Source organism: Somniosus microcephalus, chromosome 17 (assembly GCF_052327205.1).
Source record: "Somniosus microcephalus isolate GS21.2 chromosome 17, FLI_Smic_1.0, whole genome shotgun sequence".
Lineage (NCBI taxonomy): Eukaryota > Metazoa > Chordata > Chondrichthyes > Squaliformes > Somniosidae > Somniosus > Somniosus microcephalus.
In genome coordinates this window covers 13,328,354-13,344,855 of record NC_141003.1, presented here as the reverse complement: position 1 = coordinate 13,344,855, position 16,502 = coordinate 13,328,354, and the positions used below count along the sequence as shown (strand labels likewise).

General features: G+C 45.7%; 1 protein-coding gene across 10 annotated transcripts in view; it reads right to left on the bottom strand.

The window, feature by feature from the left end:
• Nucleotides 1–16,502, bottom strand: part of rassf8b (Ras association domain family member 8b) — a 183,090-nt gene that overhangs the window by 18,525 nt on the left and 148,063 nt on the right. Inside the window, exons 3-4 of one of the 10 annotated variants that reach the window (XM_086009936.1) lie at nt 14,908–15,191; nt 14,656–14,790 (exon numbers count right to left, since the gene is read on the bottom strand). The exons of 4 other annotated variants lie outside the window; for them this stretch is intronic. The gene's annotated coding sequence lies outside the window, so the exon portion shown is untranslated. Of the gene's footprint in view, nt 1–1,615; nt 1,753–10,342; nt 10,455–14,655; nt 14,791–14,907; nt 15,192–16,189; nt 16,310–16,502 lie in introns of those variants that run through there. 5 more of the 10 variants (XM_086009939.1, XM_086009935.1, XM_086009937.1 and 2 more) reach the window with 5 other exon arrangements.

Here is a 16,502-nt window from a genome sequence, read left to right as displayed (position 1 = left end):
GCCAACGCCACTGGTGATATACGTACTTTCATTTAAGCGACAGATTTGAACACTCTCCCTTCTGAGAATGTCTCAGATATTTGAAGTACAATTGGGGGGGAGTGAAAACCAGAGAGATGGTCATGGAATCTATGGAAAACTAGAAATGCACTAAATATATCTCCAGAGGGCTGGGTTTTAGCTTTTTTTTAAAAAAAACACTGCATATTCCTTTAAACTCATTCAGCACATCTACAATCAAAAGTATTGTTCCAACACAGCGAACAGTTTTAAACTGCACCATAAGTCCCGAGGGCTTGACCCTTACCACTACCTACAGAACACATTGCCACACCCTCCCACAAAACGGACTTTCAAACCTTACACCGCACACACGACTTTAGGTGGTGGCAGGGCACCCAGAAAACTAGCCAACTTTACAGCGGCTGATCGGCAATAAAAATCGCGTGCTCGCGCCGGTGAGCGCTGCGGAGATGACGAGCTCTGCACTGGAGGAGATTTGCCCCTTTTATCTCAACTCCCATCTCTTGCCTGAGGTCATATGTGTGAGCACCATGTGACCCAGAGACCTAAACAAACAGTACAATATCCCCAGCCTCAGCTACACAATGCCTCAAACACTGTCCAAACACCAAAAGGAAATAGTTCAGTGGGAACCACCGCCCCCCCCCCCCCCCCCTACACACCCCGCCAGCAACTTCTAGCTTGAGCCAGTCCAAATATTAATGAAATTTGAGACACTGGATGTCCATCATCTGCAGATCCGGATGCTAAAATGCAGCGAGAATGTGGGGAGAGGAGGGGAGAAAAAGTGACAAGAGTCTACAGATGAGGCAAAAACGCTAGAGAGAGAAGATATCTCACTGCTGACAGCGTGTTAGGCAACGCTCAATTCTTGGTCTGACAAGAGAACTTTGTGTTGGGCTGGAAGAGAAAATGTTCAGAGGGGAAAGGGAAGGACAAGGGTGAAACATAAGACAATATCCCCTTATTGTTGGGTTCTCAAAGCCGCAAAGTGGCCATATCCTTATTTTTAGAACAGGCTGCAACGGTCGGCTGAAAGGATAAAATGCCCTCGTTTGCTAATGTATGTTTGTAGCGTGATTGCAGCCAATGCTTAAATATGGGAGGAGGGATAAGGCAGCTTTTAAAGCTTAGTAACCACATGGCCAACAGACACTGTATCATTGGCACCAAGGACTGGAAAATAGCTACTAAATTACCTACTAATGCACACAACATGTGTGTCCGGCTTTTTTTTTGGCTCTTCTACTTCCAGCACAATAGCAGATACTCACTGTCTTAAAGTCTGAAAGCACCACAAAGATCATCCTTACCAGCATACTTTCAAAGCAAGAAATGAAGTCTGGATTCACTTAAGGACAAAAAAAAAGCCCAGCTCTGTGTAAATCTGTCTACTTTTGACAAGCTGATCAGACCCAGCTAAAGGAAAGAGCGATTGCTGAATTTTCCAACAGCTCTATCCGGCGACTGGGCTTCAGTAAAACGATTAAACACCAGAGATTTACTTGAATTTTATTTTTAATTGCCCTAGACTAGCCAACAGTAAAATGGAATTAACACTGCAGCGTACGGCATTATCAAGTTTCCTTACCTACCGGGAATACAGTGCTTCCTCCTAGCACCAGCTCCAACTGACTGGCAGTAAAGAGGCTACGGGATAACTGTGGGTAATTCAGCTTTCTGTAGTTAAACATTCCATTGTCTGGACTCCCTGTGCTGGCTGCTGCTGCTGCTAAGCTCAGTCTCCATATCCCTCAGGGCGCTATGTCCTTCACGCCGCTCTGCACCGAACTAAACTCAAACGTCATTTGGGGGGGGGGGGGGGGGGGGGGTTAGAAGTTTTGTGGTCAATGAAAACTATTTAAAAAAAACCTACCTTGCAAGGCTTAGTAGGGACAAGCCCACCCGCTGCATCCTTCCGTGACTCCCTCCCTCCCTCCCTCCCCCTCTTTACCATCCGGAATTTTAAAAGAAAACAGTAAAGAGCAAGGTAGAAACTTAACTTCAAGTTCTAGAAATAGAGGGCCAGGTTATTTAACCACCTCTTGCAGGGCTGTACAGTGCAGAGGAAGAGCTGACATCAGCTGGTTTATGGAAACTGATCCTATTTGCGTGTTAATGGTGTCGGGACTGGAGTCTGATGGCTTCAGCCGAGCGCCGAACCACATAAAGTTAGTTTCCTGCCCTTAAATAAAAAATGACAACTTTTAAGGTCTTATTTTATCTTGTCTTGGAACTTCCTTCGAACTCCAGATCTGTGACCAGTAATGTGCAAATAGGAGCTGGGGTTTTTCCACCCCCCCCCCCCCCGATTTTCTTTTTAGTTTCCTGCACTTTAATAAAAATGACAACTTTTATGGAAAATGTTCTGTGTTTCTTTTCAAGGGGTGGGAGTGGGTGGGGGGGGGGGGGGGCGGTGGTGGAAGAGGAACAAAACAATGCACAAAGACTTTCAGATCCAAGAGTAGGACTGACCAGTTCCTGACATGTAAATGTTTATGCATCGAGACAGTACTATACATCTTAAAAAGGGGCCCTCTCACGGGGAATATTCAGCTCCTAGAACAGCCTGCTCCCAAAACTCAGTTGAACCACTGCCACATTGGTACAAGGCTTGCTGAGACGGCCAAAGCAGACAAGCCGCAGCAAATAAAATCAACTTTTTTTTTTTTTTCGCAATGAGGCTTTACCATTTCCATTTAAAAAAAAACATAAGCAATAATAATGTTCTTTTATTTAAAGTGGCAGTCCGCAACATGACATCGTACTCCCCACCCTCATTCACTGTACAAACCGGGTCAGGGCTCTCAAGATATTAACCAGACCGTACCCCCTTTAAAGACCCTGCCCTTTCCCACAGCAAAGCCCGCATACGACCACACCTTAAAACAATCTGAGCTGCAACTCTTATTACGTAGAATGTACAGCACAGAAACAGGGCATTCAGCCCATGCCAGCGTTAATGCTCCACTCGCGTCCACTCAGGATACAGCTACAGTCGAAAAATGTCAAGATCATTATTAAGGGTTGCCAATCAATGTTCCCACTCTTTTTTTTATTTTGTGCGCGGTCCCTTTAAATTTGCTGTGGCAACAACTGGTGAGCGAGTGGCCTGCCCGGAACCTCTCGATCGGCGTGCGGCCGTACACCTTTGGGGGAAGGTTGTCGCCAACCCTCCAGGGTTGCCCTGGCGTCTCCCGGACACTGCTGCGAGCCACCCAGGAGAAATAAATCATAGGGGCATTAAACAAAAATAGTGTGCATTTTATTTTGAACGCTTTCACTTAGTAGTTCTAAAAAATATTGGCAATGGGAGAAAAGGTTGTTTGACCGGGTGAGGCGGGGGGTCATGTGATAAAACTACTGGCAATACGTCCAATCAGAGCTGGCGTCCCTAATCACTTTATCGAGTACATGTAACACGTCAAATTTTTTGATGAATCCTTTAAAATTCAAGAAAAATTAGACGAGTACTCCCAAGTACTACATCGCACAAGAAATGTTCGCAGGTCTATGTTTTTAACATCAGTAGTCGAACCTACGGGATAATCCTCATCCCGCACAGTGTGCACTTCTGGACAGCCAGGCACTCGTGGATTAGCTGCTCACGGTGAAAAGGACTGAACCAAAAAATCCCAGCAACGCCTTTTACTGCAATATAGCAGGGGGATGGGATTGGAGCAGGTAGCGGCAGTTGAAGAACTAGCACCAATGTAGTCACGATGGGCTGAAGGGCCTCCGTTCTGTGCTGCACTTTCTGACCCCCTCAATGAAACTTGCAGTTTCAATTTGTATTTGCTGGAGTTGCAATGCATTTTTGAGTTATAGAATCTTACAGCACAGAAGGCGGCGGCCATTCAGCCCATCGTGCCTGTGCCGGCTCTGTCAGGAGGAGGTTACTGAGAACTGACTGCAGTTTATTTTGAACGCTTTCACTTATTAGTTCTAAAAATATTGGCAATGGGAGAAAAGGTTGTTTGACCGGGTGAGGCGGGGGGTCATGTGATAAAACTACTGGCAATACGTCCAATCAGAGCTGGCGTCCCTAATCACTTTATCGAGTACATGTAACACGTCAAATTTTTTGATGAATCCTTTAAAATTCAAGAAAAATTAGACGAGTACTCCCAAGTACTACATCGCACAAGAAATGTTCGCAGGTCTATGTTTTTAACATCAGTAGTCGAACCTACGGGATAATCCTCATCCCGCACAGTGTGCACTTCTGGACAGCCAGGCACTCGTGGATTAGCTGCTCACGGTGAAAAGGACTGAACCAAAAAATCCCAGCAACGCCTTTTACTGCAATATAGCAGGGGGATGGGATTGGAGCAGGTAGCGGCAGTTGAAGAACTAGCACCAATGTAGTCACGATGGGCTGAAGGGCCTCCGTTCTGTGCTGCACTTTCTGACCCCCTCAATGAAACTTGCAGTTTCAATTTGTATTTGCTGGAGTTGCAATGCATTTTTGAGTTATAGAATCTTACAGCACAGAAGGCGGCGGCCATTCAGCCCATCGTGCCTGTGCCGGCTCTGTCAGGAGGAGGTTACTGAGAACTGACTGCAGTTTATTTTGAACGCTTTCACTTATTAGTTCTAAAAATATTGGCAATGGGAGAAAAGGTTGTTTGACCGGGTGAGGCTGTTGACGAATTTTTAATGATTTAGTCCCACTGCCCCATGTTCTTTCCCCGTAGCCCAGCAAGTTTTCCCTTTTCAAGTATACATCCTGGATTTTTTTTTTTAATCATTTTGTAGTAAACCTCTATTTTTGGATGCCTAGCAATTTAAAACTGCACGAGATTTCATTTCGCTGGCATGCATTTTTATTAGACTTAAATATACAAATTCTTGACTTGTTCTAGCTCCAGGGAGAAGTAAAGCCGCACTCGAGAAGGGCAAACCAGCTACAATTATTCGGACTACTTTCTGCCCAGTTGTACTACCCCAGTGCCATCTGAAAGAAATCGCTGGCTAGCCACAGGTGACAAACCTTATACATGTAACAACTATCACTGAGAACCCTCTCTTCCAAACCCCCAGCCAAAGCATAACTATTATTCAATGCCAAATTAAGCTTAAAAGCCAACAGCTGTCCCAAGACTTAGTCACAGCCAAGGTCTGAACCAAGTATTAATACATCTTAAAACCAGGAAGCTCCCTAATCTTATCGCTCCAGGGACTTGAGCACCAAAACTAGGCGGACACTCCAGTGCAGTCCTGAGGGAGCGCTGCACTGTCCGAGGTCTGTTGGATGAGAGGTTAAACTGAGGCCCCATCTACCCGCTCAGGTGGATGTAAAAGATCCCACGGCACTATTTCGAAGAGGAGCAGGGGTGCCTTGGCCAATATTTATCCCTCAACCAACATCACTAAAAACAGATTGTCTGGTCATGATCACATTGCTGTTTGTGGGAGCTTGCTGTGCGTAAGTGAGCTGTTGAGTTTCCTACATTACAAACAGCGACCACACTTCAAAAGTACTTCATTGGCTGTAAAGCGATTTGGGATGTCCTGAGGTCGTGAAAGGCGCTGTATAAATAAATGCAAGTCTTTAAAAACCAACACATTAAATTTACATGGTGAATGGTACCTCCAATCTGCAAAGACTAGAATTCTACTTTTCAGTGAGTAGGTATAGTTTAAGGTGTAGGACAGCATGGATGTCCATGTGGACGGGTAGTCAGGTGGTGCATGTCCCTGAGATCCAAGCTGTCATTTTGTAACCGGCAATTTGTGCCAGGGTAGTTTGGTGAGCTTCTAATGATAGGCCAGAAAATTCTGACCACAGTATTGATGTTCTTTTAAACCTTTGACTGCCTATATGGCAATTCTCAAACAGTGTATCTGTGAGATGCCCAAAGCACAATCTACTAAAGACATGCAACAAAAGACTGCATGAGGCCGGTGCAGTATGCAGCGATGCAATATCTAGGATTATGTCATACAAAGTACTATTGAATGCTGTACAATACTGCTTGAAAAAATAGACATGAAAAACTCAACTTCAGTGAGTACTAATCAGTGAAGGAACTGGGGGCAGGGGGTTGAGGGGAAGAAAATTATTTGCTCCTATATAGTTCAAGCATCCACAAATAGCTCACAATCATAGTGGCTTTAATAACATGTTACATTGGTTTAAATCCAGAGAGAGTCCTCGAAGGAGGAGAGATTAAATCCAGAGAGAGTCCTCGAAGGAGGAGAGATTAAGAGAGGAAGTAAACTATTACTTTGCCACCAAAGTTCAGGAGATGCAGGATCTCTATCAAGTATGTTCGCTCACCTCCCCCCGCCCTTTTATCCAGGGGTTGGAGGATGGAGGCGAGAGGAAGGCCCAATTGTTTCTTATTGAAGTCATAGGCCTCACCAATGGTATCAGTGCTTTGGGGAAGGAGGAGAAAGACAGACATTTGAATATGGCAAGATATGTCCGAGGTGAATCACAAAAGGGACTTCTTTGCACTTGACCAAGTGTCCTGTCTGGACTTTACGCAAATATACACTTAGATTTAAAAAATAATTCTCGGGATACGGGCGTCTCTGGCAAGGCCGGCATTTATTGCCCATCCCTAGTTACCCTTGAAGTTGGTGGTGGGCTGCCTTCTTGAACCGCTGCAGTCCGTGTGGTGAAGGTACTCCCACAGTGCCGTTAGGGAGGGAGTTCCAGGATTTTGACTCAGCGACGATGAAAGAGCGGCCGATAGACTTCCAAGTCAGGATGGTGTGTGACTTGGAGGGGAACTTGGAGGTGGTGGTGTTCCCATGTGCCTGCTGCCCTTGTCCTTCTAGGTGGTGGAGTTTGTGCTTTATGAGGTAGCTGACCTTTGAACTCAAATTCTGATACAACACTCATTTGCTGCATTTCCTTACAATATGCACTTGTTAGCCAAATACCCAAATTAAAAACCCGGATTAAAGAATTTCACCTGAATGTGCCTTTTGAATAACTACTGCACTGGCGATCTACCGCTGTGTCTCTTTTTCTTCCTTCTTAGGCAGTCCCTCGGAACCGAGGATGACTTGCTTCCACATTAAAACTGAGTTCTCAGGTGACTGATGAGTCCAATGCGGGACCTGCAGTCTCTGTCACAGGTGGGGCAGACGCTGGTTGAAGGGGCGGGTGGGTGGGGTGCTTGGGTTGACGTGCGCTCCTTGCGCTTGGCTTCCGCTTGCTCCCGGCGATGAGACTCGAGGCGTTCGTCGCCTTCCCGGATGCTTCTCCGCCACTTTGTGCAGTCTTGGACCAGGGATTCCCAGGTGTCGGTGGGGATGTTACACTTTACCGCTGTGTCTATGGCATTGCACACTCTCTATGTTGAAGCATTGCCGATTCAATGCCATCAATCTGCTTTCTTTTAGTAATCTCTCTACATTCAGTCATGGCCTCCCAACTGTTTTGGCAGAGTTGGTGCTGGCATTTTACTGGGCCAATGCAGAATTTCAATTCCAACAGTGCAGAAGAGGCAAGATTCTGTAGGCTCTGGTGCCCATCTTAGATTGGTTGTCCACAGACTTGACCTCAACCGAGATGGCTTGCATGGAGGTTCCTCTTGTCTCCACAATGATGACCAGGTCACTTTTAGGGGTGAAATTTTTTGATGAAGTCGAGGGATAGAACATTTTCCCACTTGCTTGTCGTCTACATCAGGCTCCCCAAGTCAGGCACAGCACAAGTTCAATAAAGAGTAAAGCTCCACACCTCCAAACAACACACGGTAACATCAACCTCAGAAACACCCTTACTGCATCAATGGGACATTTCCATTTCCCACTCCAGCCACGCTTTTAGACACACTGAGTAAGAATGCCACGTCGGAGCTAGCTGGTCCTGAATTAAAAGGAAGTTTTGTGCTGCACAGTTCACAAGGACTCGCTCGAGGCTGACCAAACCCATTTCTGAAGTCAGAAGAGGTTTACATCCCGACAGTCTGGGCTAGACGTGAATACAGCCCCCAGAAGTGAAAAGGCAGTGTTTAGCCCACAGAACAATACTTACTCAATTCTGCTTTTACTGTCATCGGCAGCAGTTTTAGTGTGACAGAATTACAAAGTTCAAGATCACATATCTTAGTTACTGTCAAAGAGCGTATATATTTTGTGCAATTTTCGTTCCGAAATAGAAAAAGCCCCAATATTACAGTTTGAGTGAACTGAAGCTGGAAGAGGTGCTCTAACAATAACATTGAAAATGAGCTTTCCCGAATTTTACAATACTTTATTCAGATTTAGAAGATGAACAGGCAATCTTCGAGACAGATATAGCTTCGAGAGAGCCCACACTAATTAGTCAACAGAATGCCATCCACGTCTGGAAGCTCTCTGCAACTACTACCCCCAATCAGTGCTCCCTTGTAGCATCTCAAGGGGCTATTCTGAATTACTCGTGTAGAAATGATTAGTTACCAATTCCAAGAAAAAATATCCCCGATTCCTCTGAGCACATGCGTGAAACAGCTCTCTATTTTCACATTAAAAGGTTAACACGATGGTTTGTCCCTCTAATTCTGGCTTCTTGCGCATCCCCCATTTCCTTCACTCCACCAATGGCGGCCGTGCCTTCAGCCGTCTAGGCCCTAAGCTCTGGAATTCCCCTCCCAAAACCTCTCCGCCTCGCTCTCCTCCTTCAAAACGCTCCTTAAAACCTACCTTTTGACCAAACCGGTCCCAATATCTCCTTATGTGGCTCGGTGTCATCATTTTGTTTATTAAAACTCCTGTGAAGCGGCTTGGGACGTTCCACTACGTTGAAGGCGCTATATAAATGCAAATCGTTGTTGTTCGTGGCTGAGAAATTAGATTCCATCACCAAACTAAAACCCTACGCTGGGGTTCGCCATTACACAGATGAAAGTGGTGAAATGCCAATAAGGAGTCACTGGATATTCTGCCAATGCACAACTCGGGGTTAAAGGTCGTCGAGATCTACCTTCCAATCACCATGTAGGGCATTCCGATGAAGGAGGGCTGAGAACAAGGATTCTGATCAATTTCTATTATAAATCTCAAACATACGGTTTTGTTCAGCTCCAGAATCTTTAAGCTCCTGAAGTCGGAACTGCTATTTGGCCATGGGAGCCCTACGCAGCACCGATTGTAAAAAGATTGCAGGAAGAGTAATGATTAATCCAAGGGGTGTGGATTTTAGCACTCTGCTTTACTTCACACCAAAAGCTTTATATTGATGTGGAACTTGTTGTTTGCAAACAAATTGCCCATTTAAAAAAAACATTATTGTAGGAGATACTTGTAGGAATAGGTTAAAAGAGAAAATAGCTTTAGAAAAGTAATGCGATGCACCCCATTCTGGCATTCTCCAATCTCCCCTCACCTTCCATTGTTACACAATGCACAACTCCTGGGGTTTATAGCATCGCCATTCAACACCGGTTAATGATTAAACATTAAAGTCACATTTTAAAAGCGACCATTGTAGAATGTGAATAGTGATGGCCACTTAACCCCAACAGACTACACCCCTTTAATGCAAATTGCGCTCTGCATTATTTCACTTTCAGAATGCAAAGTATAAAAACACAAAGGATCGAAGACAGCCTGTCAGCACAACAATAATCACTTTTACAATAAAAGTCAGATCTGTTTGTAAAATTCAGACCATCGCCCATTCCTCCCAGGTTCTGATCTGGCGGAAAGCTGGCTGAACTCTGGAACGGTTCACAGCCCCGGGCAGAATGGGCCCCCCCCAAGTCCACGTGTGCCTAAAAACCAGCTCCTGCACTACTTGCTCAGCATCTTTCTCTCACCTACCTTAAGTAGCTGCACTGGGAGCGAAGCTCTTGTCTGCAGTGTCCATCGTGAGCACACCGGCGAACCCGAACGTTTTCTGCTGCTGTGCTACCCCAGCCTGCAATTTTCCAGAAATGGACTGGGAGGCGTTGGTGGGAGTGGAAGGAGGGATAAAAACAAATGGCAGGGCTGGCATGCACACAAGCAGAAAACCCTGGCCAGCATCTACTGTCAAAGTGTGTGCCTTTCCCTCCTCACCATTGGTTAAGTGCCTCTTGACATAAGAAAACTACCAGGCACTTGGTCGGTGTATTAAACAAGGCTTTAATCAACTGTTTTACAACATGGAGATCTAGTTGTGTCCTTCACTAGTTCCTGTTGAAGAATGTCCTGCACAAGCTGGGCCCATGCCTGAGTATTTATACTCTCCCTGGACAGCGCCACCAGCAGGCCGCCCAGTATTACTTCATAAGTCATTTCCACATGAATGACAAGATTCAGGTCACCTCTTATTTTGCTTTCCAATTGGTTATTTTCAATTTTTGTTATCCCAATAACTTTGCGCAAAACTTACCTCCCAAAGGAAGTTTCGCCCAATCACGCTGCACCAAACACATTCCGCCCAATCGTGCAGTAGCAGAACAGGGGTCGCCCCCACCCGTTATCTCCCAGCCAGAGTAGGTCACCTAGACAGTGCAGAGTGTAAAACACGTCTCATCAGCTTAGCTCAGTTAATGTCATTCTCACCCGAGTCAGAGGTTGTGGGTTTAAATCCTACTCAAGGGCACATAATCTTGGCTCGCACTTCGGTGCAGTACCGAGTGATGCGGTTGTGAAACAATAACGGCTCCAACAGTGATCCCTAGGGCACCTCCACTTAATACTTGCACCCTGACAGAATACCCCTCAAAAGAACCCGTTGTTTTCTACCTTTCAGCCAGTTTCGTATCCATTCTCAAGATTTACCTTGAATCCTCACAGCTTTGAGCTTAAATAATGGCAGGGGAGTTCTCCCCGGCCTCCTGGCCAACATTTATCCCGCAGCCAACATCACCGAAATTGTTTACCTGGTCATTATCTCATTGCTGTTCGTGGGATCTTGCTGTGCGCAAAATGTCTGCTGCTTTTCCCTCCATTACAACTTCAAATGTGCTTCATTGGCTGCAAAGCGCTTTGGGACGTCCTGAGGTTGTGAAATGTGCTACAGAATTGCAAGTTCTTCTTTCTTTAATGAGGAACTTTGTCAACGACCTTTCGGAAGTATAGATACAGTTGTAAGGTTTTCCACAGTCCATCTGGGATGCCATTGCCTCAAAGAAGTTAGAGGTTGGTCAGACAGGGTCTACCCCTTCTGAATCTGTTGACTGCTGTTAACTACGATATTATATATATAATGTACATAATGGACCATGTACAGCAGGCACCTCAAAGCACTGGAGAGGTACCACCAACACTGCCTTCGCAAGATCCTGCAAATCCATTGGCAGGATAGGCGCACCGACGTCAGTGTTCTCGCTCAGGCCAACATCCCCAGCATCGAAGCTCTGACCACGCTCGATCAGCTCCAATGGACGGGTCACATCGTCCGCATGCCCGATACGAGACTCCCAAAACAAGCGCTCTACTCGGAGTTCCGACATGGCAAGAGATCCCCTGGTGGGCAGAGGAAACGCTTCAAGGACACCCTCAAAGCCTCCTTGAAAAAGTGCAACATCTCCACTGACACCTGGGAATCCCTGCTGGCCCGAGACCACACAAAGTGGAGGAGAAGCATCTGGGAAGGTGCCGAACACCGAGTCTCTACGCCGGGAGCAAGTGGAAGCCAAGCGCAAACAGCGGAAGGAGCGCACGTCAACCCAAGCACTCCACCAACCCGCCCCTTCAACCACTGTCTGCCCCACCTGTGACAGAGACTGTAGGTCCCGCATTGGACTCATCAGTCACCTGAGAACTCATTTTTAATGTGATGACTAATGTGGTAGTCATCCTCGGTTCCGAGGGACTGCTTAAAAAGATATATAAAATCCAGTGTCCTGGTCAACATTCCTCTCTCAACCAACGCCATCCAAAAACAAATAAACTGAGCACACATTTAATTTGCTGTTTGTGGGATCTTGCTGTGTGCAAAATTATTTGCTCACTTGCCTACGTGACAGTGACTGCACTTCAAAGAGTCATTCATTGGATGTGAAGCGCTTTGGGTTGCCCGAGGATGTAAGCAGGCACTATATTAAACACAAGCGGTGTCTTTTGCCCCAGCGAGAAGGGTAGTCGAACAGCATTCAACTTTTGTGCACCAGTTAGCAGATTGAGACTGGCAGAAACCGCCATCAGGAAATGGTGTGTAGACAGACAATAACTTGCATTTATATAGCGCCTTTAACGGAGTACACTTTGACAGCGCTTCACAGGAGCGTTAACAAACAAAATTTGACATCGAGCCACATAAGGAGATATTAGGATAGGTGACAAAAACCTTGGACAAAGATGTAGGCTTTAAGAGCAACTTAAAGGAGGAGAGGTATTCAATTCAATTCAATTTTTATTTGTCATATATACAGCAGACGTGTGTACTGCACAACGAAATGTTGATTTTTACGAGTCCTCCCAACATTGGAATAAATATGGCATAACAATGATAAAATACTAATAGAAATACAGTAATAAATAAAACAGTAATAAATAATAATAAATTATATGTTCATGAGTCTTATGGCCTGGGGGTAGAAGCTGTTTCGAAACCTGCTGGTACGAGACCGTATGCTTCGGTATCTCTTACCGGACGGAAGCAGGGCAAAGAGGTTGTGGCTGGGGTGGCTCGCGTCTTTAATGATTCTCAGGACCTTCCCCCGGCACCTCTCGGGGTAGATATCCTGGACAGCAGGTAGGTAGAGAGGTAGGGAGGGAATTCAAGAGCTCAGGGCCGAGGCAGCTGAAGGCACGGCCACCGATGGTGGAGTGAAGAAAATCGGAGATGAGCATGTGACCAGAACTGGAGGAGGATTGCAGAGATCTCAGAGGGTTGTAGGACTGGAGGAGATTACTGAAATAGGGAGGGGCGAGGCCATGGAGGGATTTGAAAACAAGGATGAGAATTTTAAAACTGGTGTTGCCGGACCGGGAGCCAATGTAGGTCAGTGAGCACGAGGTGATGGGTGAACGGGACTTGGTGCGAGTTAGGACACGGGCAGCAGGCAAAACAGTAAATGATTAAATAGACAATCAATTAGATGACTGGTGTGAAAGTTCTCCGATGACTGGTTGAAGCTCCAAGCCAGAGTTGAGAATCCAGCAACTATTACGTATTACCCTCACAAATGCACTTAATTAAAAACAAACATCGCATTTTATTTGTCAATGTAAAGCAGTTAGAAATGTAAATGGAGCCACCGTCAGTATTTCCTTATTGAAAGCTACACAGGCTGATCTCACACATGCCCACACCAGATTCCGAGGAGAGACTCTCTTCCACTTTGGGTAAATCTGCCAGATATTTTTTTTTAAACCAGTGAACAGCTTGATGCAATTTTCAAAAGCCGTACACAAGACTCTTTATTAGAGGAATTTGAAAGACTGCGTTACTGGTTATGGGAAGAAGAAAATCTGAAAATGGCAGTTGCGAGCGCAAACTGGTCTGGAACAACGTTATGCTTCGGAGCTACAACTGCGAAACGACAATCTCCGGCGAGCTTTTAGAAAGGAAACCAAAGCAGGATACAGGAAGTCACTTATAAAGTCTGGCAAAATTGAAAAATATTTTTAAATGAGGTAATTACTGACAGACACAGCAGGCTGCCGGCAGCTACAAAGGGTTGTCCATTTTCAGAAAAGGCGCATGGTTCTGTTAGCGAGATGTTACAGGTAAAACGATGGGACTGTAGGTTATTGAAGCGGTTAGGTGCCCAAGGTGAATGTTCAGCTGGTCAGGGGCACAACATTATCCGTCTACTCACCTTCAAATTAAACAGATGATCAAGACCATCCTGCAAAAATTCTGGAACATTCTCCCTGCCAGGCTAGCTGGTCAAGAATTTCCAAATTCGCGACTCTTTTCCAACAGCAGGACCGCTCCTATCCTCTCCCCTGCTCCTGTACAGTATGAACCTCCCAAAAAATATTAATCAAAACCTCATCTATTCCCTTGCTCCGTTCCGTGAGGATTCTAGGGTGTAGCCCATCTAGTGCAGATGTTTTTGTAGACATTTAGCTCCTCGTATTTCTTCTGACATATGTTTCGTATAGATCCCTCTGCCAAAACGACTGGCTCTGAAAATTGTACACTGTCTTCATTTATTTCTGCTCCTTGGACTCGAACTGACATCTGGATCTGTGGGCGATTGGGGGGGGGGGCGGGGGGAGAGGATAAAGAAAAGACGGCAAGAAGAAAAATACAGCCCAGGATCCAGCCCAGCAGAAAGTTCAACTTTTTGCAGAGCCTGTATTTTTGGAACACATGTCCTTTAAAACTTACCACATTTAAATGCAACTGAGCCCCGAGTTAAGATCTACAAGTAAACCTTTTTGTATTCATAGAAGCCGCACCATGATTGACCTGAGGATTAACAGAACGCAGTAAATGCCATTTAATTAACTAGGTCTGAATTTGAGCTCTACAAACACAAGGGTAAGTGTTGCATCTGGAACCTTGTTTTTTTTTAAAAAAAGCTCTGTAAACATTTCATCTCCATTATCCTCTACTGCAGTGTGATTGCAAACATGCCGAAACTTCTCTTAATGAACTAATCTAGCGCTAAATAGTTCCAGACCTGGGAAAAAAAAATCACAAGCCACATGCCTGAATTCCCCAAGCAGAAATCCAACGGGTTTACACGGCGAGCTCTGTAGATTCATGAACAAGAAAGACAAACAGAACGTGTAAATCCTAACCATTTTTCTTTGAAAAGAAAGGCAATTTAGTGTACAGTAGTGGAGTGCTTGTTACTGGTCTCGCAATCCAGAGAGCAGGAGTTCCGATCGCACCAAGGCAGTTTGAGAATTTCAATTCAGTTTTTTGTTTTAAATCTGGAAATAAAAAGCTGGTATCAGTAAAAGTGACCACGAAGCTATTGGTTTCTGTAAAAAAAAACACAACAACTGGTTTACTAATGTCCTTCAGGGAAGGAAATCTGCCGTCCTTACCCGGTCTGGCCTATGTGTGACTCCAGTCCCACACCAGCATGGTTGAATCTTAGCTGCCCTCTGGAGTTGCCCAGCAAAGCCACTCCGTTGTATCAAACCTTCTCAGGGCAACTAGCGATGGGCAATAAATGCCAACTTTGCCAAGATCGCCCACATCCAGAGAACGAATTAAAAAATATATTTCACTGCCAAGCACGTTGTCAGGCTGTCTTCCTTCCTTGCCCTAACTCCCCTTCCGCAGTCCGCAGCTGTTTGGGGTCCAGAAGCGTCAATCTTGGTCAAACCTGGTCAAGATTTGTGAAGTGGTCAAGACATTTTGTGCTCAATATATTGAGACAGTAAACAGTAAAGTAAAACTTTCCAATTTGCCCCCCAGTATCAACATCGGACCCTCCCCAAGTCAAGTGCAGCACAGGCGAGACGCAGAAAAAAACCTCACCACCCACGCCCCCACTCCGGTCCGACGGCCCCTTCCAAATCAGGGGCTCTGATTAAATGAACTAGCTTAACTTTAAACTGCAGACGATCAGGATCACAAAGAATGAAAATAACCAGCTTGTATTTAACGGAAAGGTTTAGGAAGCTTTAAAAGCCAGAGCTGGCATTTCTGAGAATAGAATAAGGAAGCACCAGGCTTCACTCTAGTAAGTAAAACAATTATTCACAAAATAGGTCACCATTAATTTGCATTCCCTGCATGGAAATAAGTCACTTGAGAGATTTAATACCACATAATCCAGTTGCTGATTGGTGCCTGGTTTGTTAATCTGGTTTAACTGCCTAGTACGGTAATCACTTTACAAACAGGCAGGAAAATACAGCAAACTCTTTCGTATCCGGCACCTACGGGACCGGAATGGTGCCGGTTGATTAAAAATTCCGGATAACGGAGAGGTACACCTACCGAGGCAATTTATATATCGGCCAACCTCAGGCCAGAAGGTGGTAATTCTGTGGGGGTGTTCCGAACTCGGGAGGGGAGGTGGGACATGGCGCGACAATGGCACAAGCTGGTTTTGTAAAAGTCGAAGGAGCAGAACCTGCTTATTCTGGCCCCACAAATATACAGTCAAACTTCCCTTTGGGTTCCTCATTGGCTGGACAGCCAGCTGATACTGTGCGGGGAAGATTGCAGTGCCCACAGCGACGGCGGGAACAAGTGGTAAGTCACTCCCCACCATTTAAACATGCAGTTAGAATGTGCATTAATCAGAATACAATTTTGCCGGTTATTAAAGAATTCCGGATGATTAAGTGTCGTTTAAACAAGAGTTTACTGTACCAGCATCAGGAAGATCAAGCGACCATGGCACTATCAGTAGAGCAGAATCGCTGTCTGAAGACACGCTGAACTCTGGCACGGGAGCTACCAGGGTCACCCACAGGCCAGCTATCGCTGCCCCTTGAACATAAAAGCAGCACAACGCACATCAGCCATGGGACGCCAGCAATAAAACAGGTGCACAGAAACCACGTTCACCGTCGATTCAGTTACACTGGCCCGGGTTTTTGCGGGGCCGAAGACGGCGTACGCACACAGCGCGCGCCGTCGGAAGCCCTCGGACAGGCCCCGCAAGTTCCGGGTTTCCCCAGGC